The sequence below is a fragment of the Chiloscyllium punctatum genome, chromosome 10, assembly GCF_047496795.1.
Source record: "Chiloscyllium punctatum isolate Juve2018m chromosome 10, sChiPun1.3, whole genome shotgun sequence".
NCBI classification, from domain to species: domain Eukaryota; kingdom Metazoa; phylum Chordata; class Chondrichthyes; order Orectolobiformes; family Hemiscylliidae; genus Chiloscyllium; species Chiloscyllium punctatum.
In genome coordinates this window covers 34,322,648-34,337,911 of record NC_092748.1, presented here as the reverse complement: position 1 = coordinate 34,337,911, position 15,264 = coordinate 34,322,648, and the positions used below count along the sequence as shown (strand labels likewise).

At 41.1% G+C, this 15,264-nt stretch overlaps 1 protein-coding gene across 4 annotated transcripts in view; it reads left to right on the top strand.

Annotated features, from left to right (window-relative positions):
- tbccd1 (TBCC domain containing 1) overlaps positions 1-15,264 on the top strand; it is a 36,212-nt gene that overhangs the window by 1,705 nt on the left and 19,243 nt on the right. The window contains exons 1-2 of one of the 4 annotated variants that reach the window (XM_072578866.1): positions 11,111-11,266; positions 13,669-13,766. The gene's annotated coding sequence lies outside the window, so the exon portion shown is untranslated. Of the gene's footprint in view, positions 1-11,110; positions 11,267-11,331; positions 11,505-11,527; positions 12,033-13,668; positions 13,767-15,264 lie in introns of those variants that run through there. The other 3 variants (XM_072578867.1, XM_072578869.1, XM_072578868.1) reach the window with 3 other exon arrangements.

Here is a 15,264-nt window from a genome sequence, read left to right as displayed (position 1 = left end):
CACTCAAATTTTTACAGATAAATCTTTTCTGTGTTGCTGGTTTTAAATGAAGCAGGAGAGTTTACCCCTGCTTAACAGTTTGAGATGTAACAGTTTGGGATCTCGGGTTCATAATCTGAACTGGTTAAGTCAGATTTGAATACATTTGGGGGTACAAAAAATTCATAAGATTTAAACACTTGCAGGTTAATGTCCTAGATTTTTAAATATAACGTAGGTAAGACAATATGTTTGATTTCAGTGACTTGTAGTTGATTAAATTAAAAGTGAGAGAAATGGCTCTTAAAATTGCTTAAGGGGTTCGGGGATTTGAAGATAATTCTCAAATTTGCCAGAGAAGTTTAGAAGGAAAGAAAAAGGCCATACTTTTAGAATTAGCAAATAAGTTAGATTTGGGTTTAACCAAGAACAAAAGCAAAGCTGAAATTGTAAAGGGGTTACTCAAACACTGAGGTGTGTCAGAGAAACAGACAAGTGCAGTAGAGGTAGAAAAACTTAAATTACAATTGAGGAAAATGGAGTTAGAAGATAGAGAGAAAGGGAACGAGAAAGAGAGAGAGGAAAGGAGAGAGAAGGTTTTTAGCTAAGCAAAGAGAGAGAAGAAAGGGAGAGACAAAAATAGAGAGAATGTGAACTTGTGACTTAGTTAACAAAGTCAAGTTAACAGGATAAAGAGAAGGTAGTAATATATAAAAATATGTCAAAACTCTGCACATTTTGATCAGAAAGATGTTGAAGCCTTCTTTATTTTATTTGAAAGATTGGCTAGGCAGATGGAGTGGTGCAAGGATTTATGGGTACTGCTAGTTCAGACTAAACTGGTAAGCAGAGCTAGTGGGGTATTTGCCGCACTGTCAGATGAGAGGTCAAAGATTATGAAGAGGTTAAACAGGCTATTTTAAGTGCTTATGAATTAGTACCAGAAGCATATTGACAGCAGTTTAGAAACACAAAAAAGGAACCAGGTTAGACTTCAAAAGAATTAAACATAGTCATTTTGATTGATGGGTTTGAGGCATTAAGAGCGATTATTCTGCTGAAGGAGTTTAAAAACTCACTTCTAGAGATGGTTAAAAACTCACGTAGAGGAACAGGAAGTTCAGGAAGTGAGAAGGGCAGCAGAATTAGTAGATCAGTACATGTTGGTGTATAAGACAAGCTTCCAGCCAGAACTTTGTCCTGTGAGAGATAGAAGTTGGGAGAAGGGGAGATCTTACACTAATAAACCAAGAGTAGAGAGCACTGGTAAGAGTTTACAACAGGATAAAGAAGAAGCCTAAGAGGGCAGAAAGGAGGTGAAAGGCCTCAGGTGTTTCCACTGTGGTAAAGTGGGAAATATAAAGTCACAGAGGTAGTCATTAAAGAAAGGCACTGTGGGAAAGAAGCAAAGCCAGTGGCATTAGTGAAGGTAGTAAAAGAGACCCCAAGCACAGCCTCGGCAGGGGCTGGGTATGGAGTTAGTACCTGATCTCTACAAAGAATTCGCCTCTGTGGGTAAAGTTTACTCAGAAAGAAAAGTGGGAGAAGGACAAGAAGTTATAATTTTGAGAGATACAGATCTAACCAGTCCCTGATAGTAAGGGATGAGCGAATATGCACTCTTTCTGATCTGTTACCCGAGAGTGTGGTAATTTGTGGGATAGATGGACAGAAATTTAGACTTCCCCTCTGTAAGATCAGGTTGGAGTGCCAACTTAAGACTGGGGAAGTTACAGTGGGAGTGATACACAATGTAAGTTCCAGGTATTCATTTTGTCTTGGGAATGACTTGGCAGGATCCAAGGTGGGAGTGACACCCCTTGTTGTGGAGAAGCCCAAGGAAGACTAAGAAACTGAGGAGTTAAAACAGAAATATCCTGTTATCTTCCCAGACTGTGTGGTAAGCAGATCCCACTATCATAAGTCACAGCAGAAAGCAAAAAGTAGAGAAAGACGAAGAAGTTGAGGTTCAGTTAGTGGATACCCTGTTTGACGTAATGGTGCAGGAAAAACCTCAACAGGCAGAGGGTCAGACAGAAACGTTTAGCCCTGAAAGGCTAAGAGGCTTGCAATAGCAAGACAAGACAATAAAAGATATATATATGTGGATGCGTACTCTGAAAAGGAGGCAGAGACGATTCAGGTTATTACCTGAAAGATAGAATCATAAGGCAGAAATTGAGACCACAGCAAGTTACTGCAGAGGAAAAATGGGCCGAAGTGCACCAGATTGTGTTGCTGGTACAGACAGGAGGTGTTACGGGTACCACACACAAATTACCTGTGGGAGGTCACCTAGGTCTACGAAAGACTCAGGCTAAGGTACAAAAACATTTTTAATGGCCTGGAATGCACAAGATGTGGTTAACCTTTGCCGTAAATGTCATACATGCCAAATGGTAAGTAAGCCACAGATGGTAATAAAACCAGCACCTTTGTTGCCAATTCCCACATTTGAAGAACTTTTCACGTGGTTATAACTGATTATGTAGGTCTCCTCCTGAGAATTAAAAATGGGAACCAGTACTTGTTACTCGTAATGGATGTGTCTACCAGATATCTGGAGGCAATTCCATTACGGAGTATCAATGCAAAAAGGGTAGGAGAGGATTAGTAGCTTTCTTCGCATGTATGGGCCACCCAGAGAGATTCAGTTGGACCAAGGGTCAAATTTTACTGCTAGGCTGTTTAAGGAAGTTATGGATAGCTTAGGTATACAGCACTTTAAATCCAGTGTGTATCATCTTGAATCCCAGGGAGCTTTAGAAAGGTGGCATCAGTTCTTGGAGACCATGTTCAGAGCATACTGTCGGGATTACCCAAATGATTGGGATAAAGGCATCCTATTTGATTTGCCATTAGAGATGCCCAAACAAATCCACTCAATTTACTCCTTTTGAGTTAATATTCAGTCATGAAGTGAGAGGCCCTTTGAAATAAATTAAAGAAAAATTGAGAGGACCAAAGTCAGAGATCTCACACTTAGATTATGTCTTGGAGGTGAAGGAGAGGTAATCCAAGATGGAAGTATGGGAAAAATTTCTGGCTGTAATAGGCTGCTCCTTTTTTTGAGGTATTTTATGTGTTGGAGATGATTTCCTCGAATTCCAGAAGCAGCAATTATTGTTTGGAACTTTGGAGAAAAAAATTCAAAACAACAGTACTTTTAAAAGGGAGAAGATCAGACAAAGGCAGCACATGGTGAGGTCAGTGCAGGAGAGAGTGAGAGAAAAAAAGAAACCCGCAATGCTAATTGACACAGCAGTGAACATGCTCAGTTTCTGCCTTTGCTGTTTGAATTCATGTAGTGCTGAATATTGGAGTACATCTGGGAAAATGAACAAACAGTGAAATTCACAATTGACCTTGGAGGAACCTGTTTGGGGGAAGTTACACCATACAAACAGATAAATTAATTTTTTAAGTGTGGCCTTACAGTAAGTCTGCAGTAATGAGTAGAGTAGGTTCTTTCTTGATTATATGTTTTATTGATATATGCCTCTTGATTAAACTTAAAAATATAAGTCAAAAGTATTAAGTTAGCCTGGAGCAGTGTTTTGTAGAGGAATAAGACAGTGTTACTTTCTGGGTCTGTAGATTGGAAGAAGTAAAAATGGCCTTTAGTAGAGTGATATGCTTTTCTTGTTGGACATGGGAGCTCAGGGAGAGTTTACATGTTACTGGGGATTTTATCTGCAATAAATCCCGATGGTTGCGAATACTATCAGATCAAATAGATTGCTAGGAGAGACAGTTAGAAGCAAAGAGGAATTGACAAGAGCAAGGGGATATGATGGCTGGCAGTTAAAGTGAGGGAAAAAAGTTGTAGATACAGCCACATGGATCAGTTAACTCCAGGAAAGGTAAGAGAGGTAGTCAGGTAGTGCAAGAATCTTCTGTGGCTATCCCCACTTCAAACAAGCGTGCTGTTTTGGAAAATGTAGGGAGTGATGGATACTTAGGGAAACCGTAGCACAAACAGCCAAGTTTCTGGTATTGAAACTGGCTCTAATGCAATGATGAGTATGTTGAGTCCCCAGAGATCAATTGTGTTAGGGGACTTTCTAGTCAGAGGCACAGACAGACGTTTCTGTGGCCAGCAGCAAAAATTCTGAATGGTGTGTTGCCTCCCTGGTGCCAGGATCAAGGATGTCTCAGAGAGGGTGCAGAATGTTCTCAAGGGGAAGAGGGAACAGCAGGAGGTCATTGTACACATTGGAACCAATGACATAGGAAAAGGATGAGATTCTGAAGGGAGAACATAGAGAGTTAGGCAGGAGTTTAAAAAGGAGGTCCTCAAGGCTAGTAATGTAAGGATTAATCCAGGTGCTACGAACTAGTGAGGGTAGGAATAGGAGGATAGAGCAGATGAATGCATGACTGAGGTGATGGTGTATGGGGGAAGGATTCACATTTTGGATCATTGGAAACTCCTGGGTAGAAGTGACCTGTACAAGAAGGATGGATTGCAACTGAATTGGAAGGGGACTGATATACTGACAGGGAGATTTGCTAATGCTGCTCAGGAGGATTTAAACTATTAAGGTGTGGGGTAGGACCCAGGGAGATATGAAGAAAGAGATCAATCTGAGACTGGTACAGTTGAGAAAAGAAGCGAATCAGTCAGGGCAGGCAGGGACAAAGCAGAGAACAAGGCAGGACTGATAAATTAAACTGCATTTATTTCGATGTAAAACTCCTAACGGGGAAGGCAGATGAACTCGGGACAGGGTTAGAAACATAGAACTGGGATATCGTAGCAATTACAGAAACGTGGCTCAGGGATGGACAGGACTGGCAACTTAATGTTCCAGGATACAAATGCTACAGGAAGGACAGAAGAGGAAGCAAGTGAGGAGGGGGAGTGGTGCTTTTGATAAGGGATAACATTACAGCTGTACTGAGGGAGGATATTTCTGGAAATACGTCCAGGGAAGTTATTTGGGCGGAACTGAGAAATAACAAAGGGCTGATCATCTTATTGGGATCGTATTATAGTCAGACCCCTAATGCTCAGAGGGAAATTGAGAAACAAATTTGTAAGGAGATCTCACCTGTCTGTAAGAATAATACGATGGTTATGGTTGGAGATTTTAACTTTCCAAACATAGATCGGGACTGCCATAGTGTTAAGGGTTTAGATGGAGAGGAATTTGTTAAGCATGTACAAGAAAATTTTCTGATTCAATATGTGGATGTACCTACTCGAGAAGGTGCAAAACTTGACCTATTCTTTGGAAGTAAGGCAGGGCAGGTGGCTGAGATATCAGTGGGGGAGCACTTTGAGGCCAGTGACCATAATTCTATTAGTTTTAAAACTGTGATGGAAAAGGATAGACCAGATCAAAAATTGAAATTCTAAATTGGAGGAAGGCTAATTTTGACAGTATTAGGCAAGAACTTTCAAAAACTGATTGGGGGCAGATGTATGCAGGTAGACAGACGGCTGGAAAATGGGAAGCCTTCAGAAATGAGATAACGAGAGTCCAGAGACAGTATATTCCTGTTAGGTTGAAAAGAAAGGTTGGTAGGTGTAGGGAATGCTGGATGACTAGAGAAAATGAGGGTTTGATTAAGATAAAAAAGGAAGCATATGACAAGTATAGACAAGAGAGATCAAATGAATCCTTAGAAAAGTATAAAGGCAATTGGAGTATACTCAAGAGTGAAATCAGGAGGGCAAAAAAGGAACATGAGATAGCTTTGGCAAATAGAGTTAAGGAGAATCTAAAGGGTTTTTATAAATACATTAAGGACAAAAGGGTAACTAGGGAGAGAATAGGGGCCTCAAAGATCAGCAAAGCCGCCTTTTTGTGGAGCCGGAGAGATGTGGGAGATACTAAACAAGTACTTTGCATCAGTGTTTACTGTGGAAGAGGACATGGAAGATATAGAATGTAGGGAACAAGATGGTGATATTTTGAAAAAAACGTCTATATTACAGAGCAGGAATTGCTGGATGTCTTGAAACACGTAAAAGTGGATAAATCCCCAGGACCTGATCAGGTGTACCCTAGAACTCTGTGAGAAGCTAGAGAAGTGATTGCTGGGCCCCTTGCTGAGATATTTGTCACAGGTAGTCATCAATAGTCACAGCTGAGGTGCCGGAAGACTGGACGTTGGCTAACATGGTGCCACTGTTTAAGACGGGTGGTAAGGACAAGCCAGGGAACTATAGACCAGTGAGCCTGACGTCAGTGATGGGCAGGTTGTTGGAGGGAATCCTGAGGGACAGGATGTATTTGGAAAGGCAAGGACTGATTCGGGATAGTCAACATGGCTTTGTGAGTGGAAAATTATGTCTCACAAACTTGATTGAGTTTTTTGAAGAAGTAACAAAGAATATTGAAGAGGGCAGAGCGGTAGATGTGATCGATATGGACTTTAGTAAGGCATTCGACAAGGTTCCCCATGGGAGACTGGTTAGCAAGGTTAGAGCTCATAGAATACAGGGAGAACTAGCCATTTGGATACAGAACTGGTTCAAAGGTAGAAGACAGAGGGTGGTGGTGTGGTGGAGGATTGTTTTTCAGATTGGAGGCCTGTGACCACTGGAGTGCCACAAGGATCAGTGCTGGATCCACTACTTTTCGTCATTTATACAGGTGATTTGGATGTGAGCATAAGAGATATAGTTATTATTGGAGGTGTAGAGGACCTCAGATTACAATGGGATCTTGATCAGATGGGCCAATGAGCTGAGAACTGGCAGATGGAGTTTAATTTATTAATATATTAATCTATTTAATTTTTAATCTATTTTCAGGCAGCTCAAAATCCACATCATCTGGATTTGATTCCGCACTCTGCAGAGCAGTAACAAACACCTGTTTCTCCATTTCTTTCTCTCAAATATAACATGGTTTCAACATGTTCACATGACATACTCAATACCTTTCTTTTCTATCTGGTATCTTGACTAAATAGTTCACCTGACTCAACTTTATCTCAATTAGATAGAGACCACTATACCTGGCTTTGAAGGGTTCTGTAATCACTGGTAACAGTACTAACATGTTATCCCCTCAGGAAAATGTCCAGTCTCAGAGTTTTTACATGCCACCTGCTTTTTTTCTATACTGTGCCCTCTTTAGGTGCTGTTTAGCTAACTCACCTACTTGGTTAAATCTCTCATTGAGTCATAGAGATGTACAACAGCATGGAAACAGACCCTTTGGTCCAAGTTGTCCATGCTGACCAGATATCCCATCCCAATCTAGTCCCACCTGCCAGCATCCGGCCCAAATCCCTCCAAACCCATCCAGATGCCTTTTAAATGTTGCAATTGTACTAGCCTCCACTACTTCTTCTGGCAGCTCATTCCACACATATACCATTTAGATAAATGTGAGGTGCTGCATTTTAGGAAAGCAAATTTTACCAGAACTTATACACGTAATGGTAAGGTCCTAGGAAGTATTGCTGAACAAAGAGACCTTGGAGTGCAGCTTCATAGCTCCTTGAAAGTAGAACTGCAGGTAAATAGGATAGTGAAGAAGGCATTTGGTATGCTTCTGTTATTGGTCAGAGTATTGAGTACTTGAGTTGGGAGATCATGTTGCGGCTGTACAGGACATTGGTTAGGACACTTTTGGAATATTGCATGCAATTCTGGTCTCCTTCCTATCGGAACGATGTTGTGAAACTTGAAAGGGTTCAGAAAAGATTTACAAGGATGTTGCCAGGGTTAGAGGATTTGAGCTGTAGGGAGAGGTTGAATAGGCTGGGCTGTTTTCCTTGGAGCTTCGGATGCTGAGGGGTGACCTTATAGAGGTTTATAAAATCAAGAGGGGCATGGATAGGGTAAATAGACAAGGTCTCTTCCTTGGGGTGGTGGAGTCCAGAACAAGAGGGCATAGGTTTAGTGTGAGAGGGGAAAGATATAAAAGAGACCTAAGGACAACTTTTTCAGGCATAGGGTGGTATGTGTGTGGAATAAACTGCCAGAGGAAGTGGTGAAAGCTAGTACAATTGCAACATTTAAAAGGCATCTGGATGGGTTTATGAATAGGAAGGGTTTGGAGGGATATGGGCCGGGTGCTGGCAGGTGGGACTAGATTGGGTTGGGATATCTGGTCAGCATGGATGAGTTAGGCCAAAGGGTCTGTTTCCATGCTGTACATCTCTATGACTCAATGAGAGATTTAACCGAGTAGGTGAGTTAGCTAAACCGCATCTAAAGAGGGCACAGTTTAGAAAAAAAGCAGGTGGCAGATAAAAACTCTGAGACCGGGACATTTTCCTGAGGGGATAATATGTTAGTACTGTTACCAGTGATTAGACAACCCTTATAGTTGTCCCTATCTAATTGAGATAAAGTTGAGTCAGGTGAACTATTTAGTCAAGATGCCAGATAGAAAAGAAAGGTATCGTGCACTTTGTGTCTTTCACTGTGTCTCACACCTGCACACACACACCATGGGTGCTGGGGAAAAAATAAGCACTAGCACAGTTAGGCAGTAGTGTGGGGGTTAAAAAAGAAAAAAAAAGAAAGAAAAAAAAGCAGGAATTACCCTCCCCTTCACTGTTTAAAAAAAAGAAAAGAAAGGTATTGAGTATGTCATGTGAACACGTTGAAACCATATTATACTTGAAAGAAAGAACTGGAGGAACAAATGTCTGTCACTATCCTGCAGAGTGCGGAATCAAATCCAGATAATGTGGATTTTGAGCTGCCTGAAAATAGATTAAAAAAATGAAGAAGCCCTTGAGGAGTGGGATAGGTTAGTAAGCCACTGTCTCAGGAGAATAGAATGCAGTTGAAAGATTTGTTACTGCAGTATAAGGACATATGTTAGAATTAGATGGGGAGGACTAATGCTGTTGTACATGAAGTAGATGTAGGAAATACTGTTCCGATAAAACAACACCTCTATCGGCTTAATCCTTTCAAAGCCAGACAGGTCCAGATCGAGGTGGAGGCCATGCTCGATGAGGACATCATCGAACCAAGCCAGAGCGAGTGGTTTTCACTGATCATCTTAGTTCCAAACTGGATAGGACTCAATGATTCTTGGTGGACTATTGTAAGGTCAACGCTGTTACAAAATCTGACTCATATCCAATTCCTAGATTAGAGGACTGTATCGAGAAAGTCGGACAAGCCAGTTACATCACCAAGTTGGACTTAATGTGTGGTTACTGGCAGGTACCTTTATCAAAGTTGGCAAAAGAAGTTTCTGCATTTGTAACCCCGGAAATGGGCTATATCAGTTTAAAGTGAATCGATTTGGAATGAAGGACGCACCTGCCACATTCCAAAAACTCATGAAGAGAGTTCTGGTTGGGTTAACAAACTGTGCAGTCTATTTGGACAATGTAGTGATCTTTAGTAAGTCCTGGAAAGATCACATGGTAAAGTTGGCAAAGCACAACTACGAGAAGCAAAACTGGTGATAAATAAGACGGAATTCGCGAAAGTAGAGGTGACATTTTTGGGACATAACATCGGTCATGGAAGGTTGACCCCATGGATCTCAAAGACAAAGGCCATCGAGAAATTTCCACGACCAACTGCGAAGAAAGAGATGCTTCAATTCTTAGGACTCAGCAGGTTTTATCGGAAGTTTGTTCCAAACTTCAGCAGTGTCGTGGCACCATTAACCGATTTGCTGAAGAAGAACACAAAGTTTCGGTGGACAGAACCATGCCAAGAGGCATTCGATGACTTGAAATCAATATTAACCACGAAACCAGTTTTAGCTACACCAAACCTTTCAAAACATTCTAAAGTCGCCATCAATGCTAGTGACATAACTGTACTCCTATAGGAAGATAAGGATGGGATTGAACTGCCAGTTAGTTGCTTTTCAAAGATGATCAACATCCACCAGAAGAAATACTCCACATTCGAAAAGGAACTATTGAGTTTGGTACTAGCCTTACAACATTTTAATGTGTATGTCATGAACAATGTGTTGGAGACGGTTGTACATAGATCACAATCCGCTTACACTCTTTAAATACAAGAATATGAGACTATTTCATTATGTTACAGACTTTTAGTTTAATCATCATACATATTGTAGGTCGGAAGAATATAATCGCAGATGGGTTATCGCGGATTTAACAGAGAGTTTAGATGAGATTTTTCTTCATTTATATATATATAAGTATATGGAAAGAAATTAAGGTGAACTTATATTAAAAGTTATCTGTATGTTAGGATAATGTGTTTAAAAAGTAGAGAAAAAAATGAAGCCATCTTTTCATTATGATGGTTCATTTTTTTCTTAAGGGGGGAGATGTTATGAAGATATGGGTGAACTATTATACCTTTTAAGAGAGTTAAAAGCTAGCAGTGACAGCACCGGGTGTTCTCAATAAGACACAATGTCTTATTACCAGAGTAGCTGGTTGCCCGGAAACGACAAAAAAATTTTGAATTAGGCCAATTGGTTTAAATTATTCCCCGAAAAATACAAATTTCCAATCAAGTTTGAATTGAGTATATTAACAATCTTAAAAGTCAATGTCACAATCGGATGCGATGGGGAAAAATGGAACAGTTGGAAGGAGAACTGCCAAGCCATAGTGGGTAAAAGACAGCCTGAAAAATCACTCTTTTAAAAGTACTGTTTTCAATCAGTAACTTGTGAAGCAGAATCCCTAAGACACAGGAAGATCTAAATAGAACCAAAAGCTGCCTGGCTTTGAGGTAAGAAGTGTTGTTTTGTAAATCTTAATTGGGAGTTTTATCTGATTAGTATTGTAGAAGGGGAGGTAAAAGATAGGTTGGAGTAAGGACTTGTACATAGTTGTTAGTTAATCATTCTCTGTTATACTTTAAAAAATAAAGTTGTGATTTTTACTTTAACTAGTTTTTGGGCACTCGAATTTTTACAGATTACTGCACGGGATAAATTAGATTAGATTACTTACAGTGTGGAAACAGGCCCTTCGGCCCAACAAGTCCACACCGCCCCGCCGAAGCGCAACTCACCCATACCCCTACATTTACCCCTTACCTAACACTACGGGCAATTTAGCATGGCCAATTCACCTGACCTGCACATCTTTGGACTGTGGGAGGAAACCGGAGCATCCGGACGAAACCCACGCAGACACGGGGAGAACGTGCAAACTCCACACAGTCGGTTGCCTGAGGCGGGAATTGAACCCGGATCTCTGGCGCTGTGAGGCAGCAGTGCTAACCACTGCTATGTTGCTGGTTTTAAATTAAGCAAGAAAGTTTACCCCGTGTCGTAACAACAGCATTTGTGATAAAACAGAATTAAGGGTTCAGGTTTTTTGGAACAGGGTTTGAGCTCGGAAGACCTATGATAAGGTAGAACAACTTTTCCTAGTTCTGACGAATAGTCCCGTACCAGCCACGTTCAAGGTCTGTCGCCTCTCCAAAGAAGCACCTAAACCTCTTCCCCTAGCATTTTCTGTGTTTATTCCAAGAACCTGGAGAATGTGTAAACACTGAAAATGCAGTACTGCCCATAGACGTCCAGCAAGAGAAGGCCATTCAGTAAGATCGGGGCCGACCAACTGCAAGAATGCGCCCGAGAGAAGCTAGAGTAAGGCGAATGTTGGTTGAGTTTAAGCCAACGCCCAGGGTTCGAAAAAGAACTGTGTTCTTTTTTAAACAGCCCCGATTAGCGAAATGGCCAGGTGTTGAGAGAATTGCACAACGTTATGTGTTGTTGTACTTTTGTAAATGTGCAAATGTGTGTGAGATAATATCGATGGACAGTCTATCCTTTTGCAACCGCGTTGACATGCAACAGGCTGCAATCTTGTTGCAAGCGGCAGTGAGTATTGAGGATGCCGCCGCCACGCCTGGCCCTGATGGGCTGAGGCCCGCCTTCCCGCCGCAATCTCGAGCTGGGAGTTGCGCAGCTGCACACCGTGAGCAGCGGCGGCGGCGGAGAGACTGCAGGGAGAGAGGCGCCGTCTGGCCCGGCCAGCGGGCCCTGCTAAAGGAGCACTGGGTTGATGGTCTGACTTCTGGAGGGATTGCAGTGACTGAGGGGCCGGATAGCCTTCGCTTCTCTGATCCAGGCAGGCTCAACGGGGAGGAAGAAAACTGCTTCGCTGCTGCAAGGAAAGACGGTGTCCTAACTGCTGTTTAGTATTTGCTCACCCCCTCCCTGTTGCTGCTGCTCAACTTTCTCTCTTGCTTCTGAACTGCATGTGTTTATAGGCACCTTCATGCCTTTTTCCCTCTAAATTTGCAGAGTTGAAACGAATTAATTCGCTCTCTTCCCCCACCCCCCCTCTTAAATGCACGTTGATTCATAAACAAGGTAGCCTCTGGAATATATTTAAAAAGTAAAGTGGAAAGTCGTCAAGAGTTAGATTAAAATGTTGTTGCTGCCCTACTCTTCTCTCTTTCCCCCTCCCCCCCCAATTACCGAACGGTACCTAAATGTCTCATTGAGCCCTTCGACCTCAAAAAGTGTAGATAGCAGGCACTACCTCAAGGGCTGCTGCGTTGACCAGTTGATGGCCACCTTTAGCCAGGCCCAAGGGCCATCTCACAAAGGGGTCCTCTGATTTGACCACCTCTTCTTCTCTCAAGGTGGTCATAGATCAGGAGCGTGGGGCATAAGTGCAACCAGAAATTTAAAAGCAACCCCTTTTAAAAATAAACAAAACAGTTGTCTCAACACAAATATTCAAAAAGTGAACATGAAAAGTTTATTCCCGCAGGTCACAAAAACAAAGCGTAGCCTGTAAAACTTACTTGACATTTTAATTGTATGAGACTGCTGCAGGTAGCAGACTCCGTCCTAGATCCTTGATGGAAAGGGAACTTCCTAACAAAAGAGCCATCCACGGAGTATATCTGCTGGAAGGTAGAACATAACGCGAGGCTGTATCCTGGGAGTTGTCAAAAACGAGGAATTGGAAATTGTGCAGCAGTCTGTGCAGGAAAACACTCTTGTTTGGAAGGGAATTTCCTTGGGATGGGAAAATGTGTCCCAAGGGAGGGTTTGCTTTCTGTCAACAATGTCAAATTCCAAGTAGACAGAACTAAGTTCACCCGGAAACTCACCCTGCACTCCAGCTACCTCATCCTCCTGTGTGCTGTCAGAGTACTGCAGCCATGAGGTTCTGGGTGGCATTGGCTGCATAGTGGTTGTTAGATAACACTCTAGCATCCATTGCAATGGTGTCATTCAGCCCAGTCCTCCACCATCCAAGTCACCCCAGCCTCCTGTACCAGTCACCTAAAATCCTGCTAACAGACAGCCCTGTTCCTGAGCAGCATCTCCCTCACGACAGCTGCCGCTCCAACTAAAGTATAAAGGCTATATTATGTCAGATAAATTGTATGTTTAGCCAGAGGAACCAAAGCAAAGCACTTTGCAGACTGTATTTGAGCTCAAAATGGCAAATGCCAAATAATTTAAAATCCCAAGCGGCTGTGGATGGATTTAAATTCTCATTTAGGAAATAGTAGTCTAGCCTCAATATTGCTAGCCCACTTAGATAACCATGATGCTACCATAATCCCTGGAATTTATTTCTAATCTAACTCTTTTGACCCTCTATTGAAGACATTTATCAGTTTTTTTTCCTCCTTCACACAATCTCTAACCTTTTAAATAAGCCATTACCTAATTTATATAGTTGTTTTTGATATTTGTATTTTACAGTTTTAATCTTTGTTTTGTTTTCTTTGCTTAGAAAGAATGTAATATTTACAGATTGTCTCTGAATCTCTTTAATACATAGGTACAGAAATACAGAGAAGTTCACATAACCTGGAGTCACAGTGGAAGAACTTGAACAAATTTATTGGATTAATCCTGACTACGGTTTAGAAATTTCAGGTTAGTATTATTCACTCCAAGTAAACAAGATCTGTATACAATCTCCTTCCAAAGGTTAGTATTTACCTCATATCAAAGTTTCACTTTTTATTAGCTTAGCTCTCAGAGTAGGAGACCGGGGAGGTATAAAGGCTAATCGAAGCATTGCAATTTTAATGTTGTCAGTCATGCTACTAGCTATTAATATCAAGGCCCAATATTACCGATATGGACACTACAGTTTCAGTGCGTCTGAGGGGGTTTTGCATTACAGAGATGCAATGAACAATAATAAACTAGTGAATGATTAATTTTTCCTGTTTTTGGTGGTTGAGGATTATTTTAGTGTACGGTGACTCCAATTCTTATCTCAATGTAGAGCTTATTACTTTATATTGGATTCATGAAGATAATTTTTCTTCACTGGGAGAATGTGAATGTTTTCAATGAGCAAGTCTTTTGAATATCATTAAGTTTTATTTATTGGAATCACATTGAGATGGTAGTTCTATTTTAATTAAATTTATATTTTCTATCAAAAATAATGTTCACAAATGTAAGAAGATTCTTCATAGTAAACTATTTTTGTGTGTTTTTGTATGAGTATTCTTGCTTAAAACTGAGAATAAATTTGATAATAGATAAGGTCATGAAAATTTAAAACTACAGACAGTAAGTCCTCATTTGATGTCACGTTCCTGAACAAGTGCAATTTTATTCAAACAACTTTAAGCAAATCCAACTTACCCATTAAAACGGATGTAAAAGCTGCAGTTAATTTCTATAGGATCTTTCTCATCAGGAAAAAGTAAAAATTATACCCCATTAATTGAAATACCAATAACAATTTAGCAATGTAAAGTAACTTCTAAAAACAATAATTTTATCCTAACTTGCTAATCACCTCCCACTTGTTGCCTCTCCTTTTAGCCATCCATCCTGCTTGCTGAACCTCATGCTCACTACTTCCCCCTCCATCTTGCTGACCCTCTTCTCCTTATCTCCTTAGCTTATGTCTAATTCTTCCAACTACTGTGGACAGTCCTTCTTGATGACCCTAACTCTCTGCCTCTCCCACACACCACTTCCCTCTGCTGAACCCTTGCTGTGAGGGCTCCGGACATAAATAGCACAAGTCAAGAAGAGCAGCTTTAACTTGTGGGAATTAAGCAAGTCAGAGGGTTGACACCTAGAGAAAGGATCAGGGAGCAGCATAATCCCCAAACTAGAGGGATAACATTGAGAAGAGGGATAAGGGATTGGGAGAGAAACATAAAAGATGCCATCAGTCAAGTTACTCGGCCCTATGTCAACCAGCTCAAAACAATTTTAAAATGAAACTCCTGTTGATAAAGGCAAATAGGGGAGCCAGTCACTCACTAGCATGGAAACAGAACACTGAAACAGGAATTTACTTCAGCTGACTCCATCTGATGCATCTGAATGAAGTCACATTATCAATGAAAATTATTGGCTTCTATTGCTATCATTAAACCAACACTGAAGTAAACTATTTTCT